Consider the following 13,583-nt stretch of genomic DNA (forward strand, 5'->3'; position numbering starts at 1 on the left):
TCCGTCTCTGTAACAACTTTACCTGAAAGTTGTCGATATAAAATAATTCATGGTGACATAGATATATGGCATAAGCTACATAATGAGAAATTTATATTTGTCCAATCTAAATCTTCCAAACTCTCGATTGAATGCGACAACAATGATGTAACCGAACTTGTTATATCTGGTACAGATGTACTCAGTATTCCAACTAAATGTATTGGTTATCATAAGAACTTTAAGCTTAGTGAGGAAAATTTCACATAAGATTGATGTGCCTACTATTGTATCTACTTTTAATATTCTTAATGATAGTTGCTGTAATTTAAGCCAAATTAGAAAACACATCTTGCCAATGTCTAAAATACAGAATGTTAATTTAGATAGAATATTGCCTCGGATAAAATAATTAAGGAATAGATCTTGTACTATATCCAAGTGACTGGAATAGTCATATTAGTTTTCCTATTTTAAGTGTGCTAGCTTTTATTCTATGTTTTAGTATTTTGATTTTCTATGTTTGTAAAAAGAATGAGTATCTCAAAAGATCATGCAGAACTAATAAATTAACTATTAATAAAGAACAAAATTCTGTATCAAAAATGGACATAGAACAACCTCGTTTGCGTATGGGTTAAACCATATTGAAAACTTAATTTTCGATAAATTTCCTTTTAAAGGGGGTTGGTTATATCTTCCCCTTTGTATGACTATATTGCACTATAGACACATTAAGTCATGCACTCAGTATTTCATGCGAGAAGCTCGTATAACTTTAGTAATAAAACGACAGTTCAATCTTAGCCCTCATTTGAGGTGCTCGTTGCTTTCGTCTCATTCTATTTTTATAACAATTACAAAATCTTTTACTAAATCTTTTAATATAGTGCTTAACAGTTTAAATAGTTTTTTTTAAAACGTGTATTCCCGAACTCCATATAACAGCACGCTTTTGTGAAAGTATTACTAACTTTATTGTATGATATTGGTGCTTAATTATAATGCCTCTAACTAGAAGTCAAGATCGCCAGCAACGTCGCGAATACGACGCTATTCCTGCTGCAGATGAAAACGCCAACTAAAATCACGAGGAGCATGATAGCCCCCATGATCACCCACCCCCATGTCGAATCACGTGGAAACAATTCTACGTTCAACTTGGATGATGTTTCAGCGTTGATGGTCTCGCTGCAACGTTCGCAGGCCGAAACGTTTAAATACATTATGTCGTACGTGATGAAATAGAGATCGTCGACTCCGGCACCTCCGTCGATGCCCCCAGTGAACATAGTCGGTACTTTGGCGCGTTGCAAAGCTTCATTCAGCGGTGCACCTGGTGAATCTATTGAGGCCTTTATAGAAGCAATTGAAAGCTATACGGAATGCGTTTAAGTATCCGACGCTAATCATACGAGGTCTAGCTACGCTTTTGTCTGCTGACGCAGCTACGTAGTGGCTAGGATTAAAGCATCACATATCCCGAAGCCAAAGACCCCTCACTATAATATTTATTATAATAAACTATCGTTCCTAAATCCTTCATCTGAAAATGATTTTGACGAGTCAGTGATATCATTGCCCTATTGAATGTAGCATCTCCAAATAACGTAACGTATCCAGAAAATACAGAATTACTAGAAAATATTGCATATCCAGAAAATGTAAAGTCTCCAGCAGCATTGTCAGAGAATATTGCAGCATTGCATCACCAGAAACACAGTGAGTTCAGAAAATACACAGCGTGCTAGTAATCCAGGATCACAAAATCCATGGTCCCAAAAAAGAAAATATAGATAGACAGCGACAATCAAATCAAGAAAGTTCACCATTTGAACGGCAATTATTAACTTTGTTGTCTAATCAGACACTTGATCTTACCGCTAATGCCCTCGCTTTTTTTTCTTCCTTGGGTACAATTTTAAGCAGTTTTGATATAGAACAAAAGTTAGAGTTTTGGTCAAGTGCTGCGCGAAGCAACGACAAATAAAAATATGCGTAATAGCCAATAAAAATATGCGTAATAGCCCTAGGAGCTCTGCCTTTACCTCACGATTTTCTCCGCGATATGATCCTTATACCTGTGACACATCGTCAGTATACAACTATATGTTGAAACTAGAATAGGTTATCAAACAACAGGGTATCGAATAGTATCGATCAGACAATAATGATAATAATTAAATGTTTGTTGAGAATTATTTCTGATTGTTAAGAATGATAATTAAAATATGTTTGTTAATTTCTTGAATAGCGATAAAAATTACCTTATCTGTTATGTTGATTGCATGTTGGATTTTTATTGTAATAAATATTACATTTGGCAAAAGGTATCACTTTGTCGGTAATTGATAAGACGCTAGTGCCATGGAGACTCGTTTAGCTCAAAGTAAGCATCAGGCGTTCAAACGGTGATATTAGCAGACGTCGTAAACTACAACAGACCAATTTATTTCTTATCTTTGACAATAGCTCTTCAAAACTTCTGGTCGACATACGAAAGTAGTTAAAGAGCTTTGTTTTGTCAGGCCTCAAATTGCCGTATAATGTGACGAATTCTCCCGCTACGGCTCTCTCTGCTCTATTAAAGGGTGAACATGTAGTCTCCTTCTTCGCTTCAAATTTTTTTGTTGTGTAATATTTAACAATGACCAATAGGCGCGTACTGACTGGCGGAACGGCCTCGCGCGGCAGCCTCAGACGATTGCCGCGGGACGATCGCCTGGCGAGGCAGCCTCGATATGTACAATCTTTGGATCGAGGCAGCCGCGCGCGGCAATGCCGAGCCAGTTTTACTCAAGATCGCCATGAGGCCGCATGTATTTCTCCATACATAGTCCTCTATTGGTGTAATAGGGACATTGCGCATTCCAAAGTCGTCTATATTCCCCGTATAGTTGTATTAACTTAAGACATTGCTCTTTATCCATGACGGTAACCTGCGACGAACAAGCGAGGCGAAACACAACCGTCTTGAGTGAGCGCGGCAAACGTACTGAGGCGCCTTTGAGCACGACAAAAACCGACATCGCTCGGCTCGGTCCGCGGCATACTCGGGCGAGGCGGCGCGTGCGTTTGCCTCGGGTGAGTCACGTTCTAACTGGCCGAGCATTTGCTTCGCGCGGCAGACCTCGCGAGGCTGCTCGGTCAGTCAGTTCGCGGCTAATAACATCCGCCACGTTGGATGCATTGCGCGCGTCTGTATACCGCACCGGTAGATACGTATGTGGATCCTTTGGCCATAGATAGGTGAATTGCCCTAAGCGAACGAGAAAACGTTTGTCTACTGTGAATGATAGATTCACAATATCTATATATCCGCTGCAGCTCCTCTGTGCAGAAGTCTGAACCTTGTTCTTTTAGTAAAAGTTGGGCCAGAAAGTAGAGCAGTGTTTCTTTAAGCAGCGTTTTGAAGCTCGTGGAAAATCTAATGTGAATTTTTGCCGTGAAATTGTAAGTGACTATAAAAAAAAAAAGGCTACTGCGATCAGAGTGTACCAGTTTATATTCTGATAGACAGTGGATCAACAGTTTCGCTTATGTCCGAATCAGTTTTAAAACATTTTCATTGCAAACGAGTAGGTACCCTCATTTTGCGTATTACGAGAAGTTGGTGACTGGGAGACTGAATCTCGCTATTTTACTATTTTGACAGTTGAGTTTCCCGAAATTACATTAGAAATTGACTTTCAAATTGTTAGTGACAAATTCATGAATACCCTAGTCATAATCGGTACTGACGTTTTGAATCGAGAAGGTGTCACATACAATAGGAAAAGGGTATACATCGTTTAACTCGGGTAGAGAATCTAATTCAATCCATACCGTTACCGTTATACCGTTATACTCCATTAATAGGTGTAGAAAAAAATAGATTATTAGGTTTGATACATAAATTTTCAAAATATCTTATAACAGGTACCGCGGCCAGTACTGTTACAACTGGATCCATGTAAAGGACATGGGCCATTTTCGGCCCAGCTACTAGTGCTCTCAAGGACACGAATAAAATATCTACAGAAAAAAAACATTTCATTTTTACATACTTATTATAAAATTTAAGGGTATTTTAATAATGGGATAATTAAAATCATAAATAAAAAGAAATTAGCATGAGTAAGCTACATTGATAATATTGAAGGAGTTGCCATAGGTAAAATATATTTATATTTTAAACAATCCTCATTAAATCTTCTTAAAAAAGACAATTCTTGCAAAAAACTAGCAAAATATATTAACATATTTAATAAATGGATTTTAAAACTAATATAAAACATTATATCTAAACAAAAATCTATTTTCATAGTTTTAAATCCCTAGAATAAATCATTACATTGATCAATAATTATTGATCATGAGCAAAAACAAAACTACGCTTGTTTAATCTTTATTAGAGGTCCCGCAGTAGTCGAAATTCGACTATAATTAATTGGAATTGTAAGTTTGTACACTATTATGATTGTATTTTATACTTCTATAATCACAAGTTTCGCCAAAGCTACACTATAAAAAATATTAATAAAGACCAACAATATTTAATCTATTCTCAATTTGACCCACTGAAGTATGAATCTATGATTTGACCACAGACGTCAAGAACAAAAGTTTGACAATAAATAGTGTGTGTAATGTTTTCTTTATTGATTTAATGTATCTTTTATACATTATTTTAAAAAAATATTAGCATTGTGCACTTTTTCTCTATATTCTCTATAAGTGTAGAAAATTTCATACTCCTCCGTCCGCGCAATTTTCGCAAAAAGGGATACAAAGTTTTTGCTTCACATATTAATATATAGATTGACGTTTTACATTTGATCAGTCGTTTTCGCACTCGTGCGCATTGTGGATATTATTAAGTGTTTCGTTGCGATATACCTGCTTATTATATTTTGTTGTGCATAAAATTAAGTCTTGGCGTTAATTGAATTAGGTCTGTGATATAAAGTATAGTAATATAAATAATATTTAAGCTGATGATGATGTTAAAGTGTAAGTGTATTGATGATGATGTTAAAGTGTAAGTGTATTGACAGCAAATCATATGATATAGGTAACCTAAAAATCTTATCTTATTTTTTAAATATCTCTGTATCCCCATGAACAATATTGATTTTAATTTGTTTATAATAAAAGGGATATAATATAGTCTGTTATTTAAACTTAATTTCATTACTATCCTTGAACCTCGTTTAGTGGGCCGTGCAATGTATGGAGAGTGGCTCATGTCGTTTGACTCAGCGATGAAACGCCCATCGTTTACAGACCTTACAAATTTTATAATGATTGGGAGAAGGTGAAATGCAGATATAAGAGATATAAAATATCAAATAAATCAATTATTAACACTACGGGTGAAAAAGATCATCATGTTTGCATTTCCATTTATTCAGAGTATGCCAGCGGAAAACAAAATGAGACATAGCATTAATTAATAATTTCATGCAAACAATTTGAAATGTAAATAATTTTTATGTTATGACACCATGCAAGTCACAAAATATATTTTACACTATTGACATTAATTGCACGATAAAAAATAAATGTATTATTATGACAAAATCTAACAAATACTATTCAGGTAGCTACAATTTTAGACAAGTAGCAAACTCGCTACATTATTTTTCACACATTTATCTAGCCATGAATTTGGCTAATCAACCTACTGCTTCTTTTGAGCAGGAAAAAAATATGACATCTATTACTTTGGAATCCGTTCCAAGTAATTTAAATTAAATACTAAGACAACAGAGTTTACCTCTTGCAGTGAATATGATTTATTTGGACACAGCCCATCAACAAATACTGTTTCTTTGAAAGCAACTGTGATCAACCGCTAACCGTCTTTTATAGGTTCTTCCACTTTTTTTTCTTTTAACTATCATATGTAAATTAAAAGTAATTACTTAATATTGAAATTTTGTATGGAACAACTGAATTTTTATTTAAGATAGTCCTATTGTTCGCGCGACAGCGTAACGTTCGTAAATGCTCGGCTCAACTCGGGTGCCGTCGCCCGTCCGCACCCCGTACCCCTCATAACTGCGCGGTATACGACGGCACTCGGATATACTCTCGTTCGGTATTGAGTGAACCGTGCGCGCGCGCCTCTCGTTACTAAATAAAAAGTTGAATGTGAACCAGTGTAAAGGTGTATGTGCCAACCATCGCAGAGGAACACCACCACGACCGTGATAATGCCAGCATCGGCCTCCAAGTAAGTCTTGATTTCCTACCTCCCCTTTCGTATAGTCTCCGCCGAGTTCATTTGATCTCTTTCGGCTCATCAGCTTACGTTTGAGGTGACGCTCGCCTGCGTGACCAATTTGGTCCTTCGAGCTTTGAACCCTAAATCCTCTGGATACAATCCATTGCCCTCCATAGACCCACCCAAATTTTGAAATATAAACCATCCACCTACAAAAAAAAGGAAGGTTTCACTATTAATAGGCCCTTTTGTAGGTTTCAATCGGTTATAATCAGCCCATTATTTTACTCATAAGTAAATAACATCTTCATTTCGTTGTTTATAATAATTACTTACACGACAAAAGTATATGTTGTCTGCCCATTTATACATTCACTTAATTCCATTTTACCCACAACAATAAAACGTTAAAACTGTTGTAATCTATGGTTGTATGTAATTTTATAATACTGATTTATATTAATCTATGGTTACTTGTTTAAATATGTCTGTCATGGCTCCCTTCTCCCCTTTCCGTGAATACAATTGTCTAAGAACACTACTGGTTTCTTTTTATTGAAAACAACCTCAACAAAAACGAAGAACGTAAATAAGTAGGGACTTAACGTCTCGGCTCAGCGAATGAATGTTATACCTATTTAAAGGTACCTATATTCTTAATCACATAGACCTCATTAGTACATTACTTTGATTTTTTAAAAGGTGTGGAAGATTTATGGTTTTTCTTATTGGTTGTGAGAGCGTATCGTAATTTGTGTTATTTTATTAAACTTTAACTTTTTTTCGTAATTACTTGGACGTAAAATTCCTGCGTTTACGATATTTAGGTGCTTGCGCGCCATGGTAAAGTTTACAACAGTAAATCAACTGTAACTTTGATTTTTTGCTATAATTCGGTGTAGAAGTGTTCTTGTGAAAAACAAAAATTGTTTTCATTTCCATTATCACTACACAGGGTAAGTTCAGTCAGTATATAAAGCCAAGAACACACTTCTTTTTTTTTTCTCTCTACGCCTTTGTTTAGTTAAGTCCAATGCTTATCCTTACCTAAATCCTTATCAATGCCGTCGAAATCTCAGGCAGCTATTTTTCGAGAAGCAACAAAATTCATAACATTACTAAAGGAAATTGCCTTGTCCATACTGGCTGGGGACAAAATAAAATATGACATGGCCGATTTAACTGCTCGCTTGCCTAGATTGGATGCCAATAAATCTAAATCGGAAGATGTATATTGTAAGATCCTCGACGAGGATCTCTCTCAGAGGAGCGAAAAAATGTACACAAAAAATTATGAGACCTCGATTGCCATGACATCTTAGTAGCATGGGAAAAATAAACTCGAAGCCTGCTTTCTCACCCAGCTCTCAACCCTCAACTTCTAGTACGCTCACGACTCTTCTGCCTAAAATTGCATTCCCCAAGTTCAGCTCAAAGGTCGAAGATTGGCTTTCATTCATTACAATTTTTAAAAGTCTTGCGGATGATATGCTCACTCTCTCAGATTCCGTCAAACTTCATTATTTGTTTTCATGCCTATCGGGCGAAGCGCTTGGAATGGTGTCTCATCTCAAGATTACTAGTGAGAATTTCTCCGTTGCCTTGGAGATTTTAACCAGGCGCTACGAGAATCGCCGTGTGTTGATTGACAGGTTTGTGGACATCATAATGAGCCTCCCAAATATACATTCACGCTCTAATCTCCGCACGCTCTTTTTGACACCTTTGATTTCCGCGCAATCAACCTTAGTAATCTAGATCTGCCCATGAAAGACTGCGATTATATCTTTGTCTCGATAGTGGTGCGAAAACTCAAGGGTGAGCTTCGCACTCTCTTCGAGCGTAGACATGGATCGCGTCAACCTATACCCACTTTGAAAAAAAAATCTTCTCTCTCGCCCTGGCGCATCATCAACACAGTCATCTGCATATCTCCTTCCCCTGAATTTACGGGAGCAGCCTAGGCAGCGATCTACTCAATATCCTCAAACACACTCGTCACATGCGACCTCGCATACGCCGAGCTCATCGCACACACCACAAGTGGCTTTGCCACATTTGCCCTGGTCGTACAAAGAGGCAGCTAGGCCAGTCTCACCCCGAGAGTATATGGTCCTTTGCATGGTCAGCTACATCAATCACGATCACCGCGCCGGAACCAATGACTATCTAGTATCACAGAACATGACCAGGAAGAGAAATACGCTCAGCTCATGCACACCCATTCAACATATACACAATCTCGTCCCACGATATCAACACAAACCATAACTTCGGCACAACATGAAAACGACAACCCTAATACACCCATATTAAACAGCAGATGTTCATGGTCAATTTCAAAGAGCACGAGCCTTATTGGATTGTGGCAGTATGATAACATTAATTACTCAGCGCATGGCTCGAACTTTACAACTACCACTAAAGAATACTTCATTCCAAATTTCGGAAGTGGGAAGTCAACACACACAGTACTCCAAGGCATCAATCAAAATTGTATGTCGACCCAATCATAGCGAAACACCCACGATAACGGCTACAGCTTATATTTTAAAGCATGTTACCCTTTATCTGCTTTTAGGGAAGGTACAGGATATTGCACATATGGTAGACCACTCAACGATCCCCTTAGCTGATCAAGGATACCATACACCAGCTTCAACTGATCTGTTGGTAGGCTCGGATATCCTCAGACAAGTTTTAGATGGGACTAAAGGTAAATTGGGGCCCGGCAGGCCAATAGCCTTCGGCACGACATTTGATGTTGCATTATTGGGACCTATACACGATTTGTATACTGCTCTTGTAAGCAAAACTGAATCGGCTCACATTGTTAGCGCACATCCATATCTCCGTGCGAAATACATTGACTTCATGGCAGATTACCAGAAGTTGGGTCACATGTCCCCATGCCACCCGAGAACTTTTGCTCATAAACCTCACTTCTATATCCCTCATCATGGTATCTTCAAGTCGGGATCAGACAAGCTACAAACTGTTTTTGATGGTAGTAGGCAGCGGCTTGGCTCTGCCCCTGGCATTGCTGAAGTTCATGGGCAACGGTAATCACTCACCATCAGGTGGGCCATATGCTCGTCTGCCTACAAGGGCAATAAAAAAAAAAGCTGTAAAAGCTCAAATGGTGTCAGCCTAAATGACTGTTTACACACTGGTCCAGCTCTTTAACAGGACATTATCGATATTATCTTGTCTTAGAACTCATCCCGTAGTTTTCAGCACTGACATTTGTATGATGTTCAGAAAGTTCAATAAGATTATTTGTGGCTTTAGTTGTACAGAAAGATATGCATTTGGACCAGATTGATATTTGCACTGCAATTTTAAACGGAGATATTGATGAAGAAATCTATACGAAAAGGCCGAAAAATATAGAAGAATATCTAGAAAAGATAATTAATTAGACAAAGGGTGCTACATGATTTAAACCAAGATAAAGAAAACAGTATGAAAATTAAATAAAGCCATCTATGGATTAAAACAATCAGGAAGACAGTGGTACAAGAAACTAGATGCCGAATTAAAATCAATAAGTTTCAAACCTACCAAAATTGATCCATGCATGTACATATACGCGAAAGACGGAGTAACAATTATTATTAGTATATATGTGGACGATATTATAATTGCGTGCAAATCTCAAGAAAAAGTAGATAATATCAAGAAATTACTTATACAGAGATTTGAAATGAGAGACTTGGATGAAATTAATTACTGTCTCGGAATAAGTTTCAAAAGAGATGAAAAGCAAATGATACTTTTTTTGCTTAGATGTGTGGACGAGCTCACAGCCCACGTGGTGTGAAGTGGTTACTGGAACCCATAAACATCGACAACGTAAATGCGCCCCTCACCTTGAGATATAAGCTCAAAGGTCTCAAGTATAGTTACAACGGCTGCCCCATCCTTCAAACCGAAACGCATTACTGCTTCACGGCAGAAATAGGCAGGGCGGTGGTACCCACCCGCGTGGACTCACAAGAGGTCCTACCACCAGTAAATATATATACTGATACTGAGCCAAAGACAGTATATTGAAACTATATTAGAAAAAATTGCTAAGATTTGAAAACCAGCATCTACTCCCATGGATACTGAAATTAACTAAAGGCACAAGTCCAACCAAGGAAGAGAACATACCCTACCAAAACCTTATAGAATCACTTATGTACTTAGCTGTTGCCACACGTCCTGATATAATGTTTGCAGTAAGTCAACTTAGCCATTTTAACAACTGCTACACATCTGAACATTTTAAATCAATTCTGCGATTTTACAAGGAACTAAAGACTTAGGTCTGACTTACATAAAAGGAAACATGAAGCTTGAAGGAGCAGCTGTGATTGGCTACGTATTTATATATGGCGGAACACCAATAAGTCAGGAGGCTAAGAAGCAAAGAACAGTCGCACTTAGTACAGCTGAGGCGGATCTACCTGAGCAACCCTGCCACGTTGCCGAGTACCGATTGCCAATCTACCGAACATCACCGCAGAAACGCGACGAGTATAGATATCAGCGCCTCGACGGTATGCGGGAAAAAAATATCGGGAAATTCTTTTTTCGGATGAAAAAATTTTTACCGTAGAAGAGAGCTACAACAAACAAAATGATAAGGTGTACGCACACAGTAGTGAAGAAGCGAGCAACCATACGGTCCGCGTGTCCAACGAGGTCATTTTCCATCCTCGCTCATGGTATGGTTGGGAGTTTCTTATCTTAACAGAGGTACATTTTTGTGAGAAAGGTGTAAAAACGAATGCAGTTGTGTATCAAAATACAGTCCTGACGAACCTTGTGGAACCTGTTTCTTATACCATGTTCAATAACAGGCACTGGGTATTCCAACAAGATTCGGCGCCAGCTCATAGAGCGAAGAGCACACAAGACTGGCTGGCGGCGCGTCAAATCGACTTCATCCGGCACGAAGACTGTCCCTCCTTCAGTCCAGATTTGAATCCGTTAGATTACAAGATATGGCAACACTTGGAGGAAAAGGCGTGCTCAAAGCCTCATCCCAATTTGGAGTCACTCAAGACATCCTTGATTAAGGCAGCCGCCGATATTGACATGGACCTCGTTCGTGCTGCGATAGACGACTGGCCGCGCAGATTAAAGGCCTGTATTCAAAATCACGGAGGTCATTTTGAATAAACTTTAGTGTCATAAGAATCTATGTTTTGTTAAGTTCATTTTGGTATATGAATGGTTACATAATGAATAAACTTGTTTCAATTATTTTACATTAAACATGTGACAGAATTTATGACCTGACTAGGTATACATATAATAAATACATATAATAATAACACATACACATTTACATTACAATCATAATATTAATATATTTACATATTTATAAGAATTACATGCGACACCGCCACGATAAAATAACTGCAATAGAATGTGCAAATAAAACGCACATTCAAACGGTACTTGCAGTGGAGTGTGCGGCGAGACAACCCCGGTCCGGCGCATCGTCCCAACCTACAGTGATTCTCACGTCTTGACGCAAATCGCATGTCGCTTATCGCTAAATCACTGATTTACATAATTCATTAATTTCTATATTCGTTTTGTTTAAATTCAGTTTTTACCTTACTTTCTTTCTTCATCTATCTCACAATTCTATTGACTAATTCTTCGCTTGTAATTGTACTACCTGCTTGTGTTGTGTTCAAACTATTGTATGTAAATTAATAATAAACCTTGACGATCAGTAATTAATTTTATTGACTTTGTGGTGCAATACAAATCAACAAAAACGATTTATCCTAAAACACCATTGAAACGATCATCGGTTATATTTAACATATTATACAATTTGGTTGTATTGTCATCGGTCGGCTGGGTTTACGCTTAGTAGTGAAAAAGTTTTGAGTTTAATTTTGAGTGTGCGATATCGTACACCTTAGGACCCTGCATTGAGTACTTCGGATCATCACGAGTAATCGTCACGAGACGGGCATCTGGCACTTAAAAGATTGTTAAGAAATCTTATAAGATTAACCAACTCGTCCTATCTGGGTTGACGTCACTCGCCTTATTGACGCGTGTGACGTGCTGCTGCGTACCCGACACCAATAATGGATACAAACTACCAACAATTATATCACACATTTAATGTAAATGGATGATATTGAACTTTTTGCCAAAACTGATAACGGCTTAACTGTGAAGCCAGGAAGTGAAGAACCAACTATGAATGATCGCCATGTCGAAATGACACAGTTCATCGTCATCAAACATACACAGTATTCGTCCGTATCGGTAGATCACGAAATACCGTCTATATCAGCTTGTCAAAGTTAAGAATCCAATACTTCAAATCAAATTAGAAGTTGGAAAGATAACTTCTCAGAAAGATATACAGTATTTCGATTACATGTCAGACCAGGAATTTTTTACTTGCTATGGTGATATAACCGATTCATATAACTGCTCAGAAGGACAAGAATTAGAAGATGATTTCCAACTGGGAAGAAAGTTAAAAGAAATAAAAGACAAACATAAAAAAAAACCTGAAAAAAACACAAGGCAATGAAATGGATATGTTATACGGTAAAAGTAGACATTGCGTCAAATGTACAATGTCATGTATGTACAATGTCATTTTCCAGTAAATGTGCACATTGACCTCCTCGTTTGGGTATTGTGCATTCAAATAACATTTACAATTTTAAAGAAGGGAAATGTCCATTGACATACATACAAAATACAAAATCGCAAGTGCTAGTAATGTGGTGCGCATGCGCGTTTCGGCTAGTTTAGTAGGTGATGCTATTTCACGTTACACATTTCGTGCGAGTGCTCTATCTATAATGTTATTATGTTTATGTACCGTACAATAACTACATTACAAATTAATGCCATGGTACTGAAGATTTCTGGATATAATTTAGGATATTTAGAGAAATAAGACTTAGGTAAGTTCAAATTATTATAATGATAAATTTAAAACTTTAAATTTTCTACAAAAAAAAAATTTTTTTTAGTTGCAATTTTTGAAAAACAATGGATCAAAAAGAAAAAGACAGAGGGCAAGAAAAAAGGAATTGTGATAAAACCAATTATGACGAGTGAAATGAATTCTAGGTGTCAAGTGAATCTTATAGATTTATAGACACAACCAGATAATAAATTTAAATTTGTATTAAATTATCAAGATCATTTAACGGTTACTCTCACTTAAATTATCAAGATCATTTAACTTTTAACATGTACTGCGCCCACTAAAAATAAAAATTGCGTCAGAAGTAGCAAAACAACTTATGAACATTTTCACTCTTTTGAGAGCCTCATTAATTCTCCAATGTGATAATGGTAGGGCGTTTGTAAATAAAGTTATCCAAGAATTAGAAAATGTGTGGGATGGAGT

The sequence above is a fragment of the Bombyx mori genome, chromosome 24 (genome assembly GCF_030269925.1).
Source record: "Bombyx mori chromosome 24, ASM3026992v2".
Classification (NCBI taxonomy): Eukaryota; Metazoa; Arthropoda; class Insecta; order Lepidoptera; family Bombycidae; genus Bombyx; species Bombyx mori.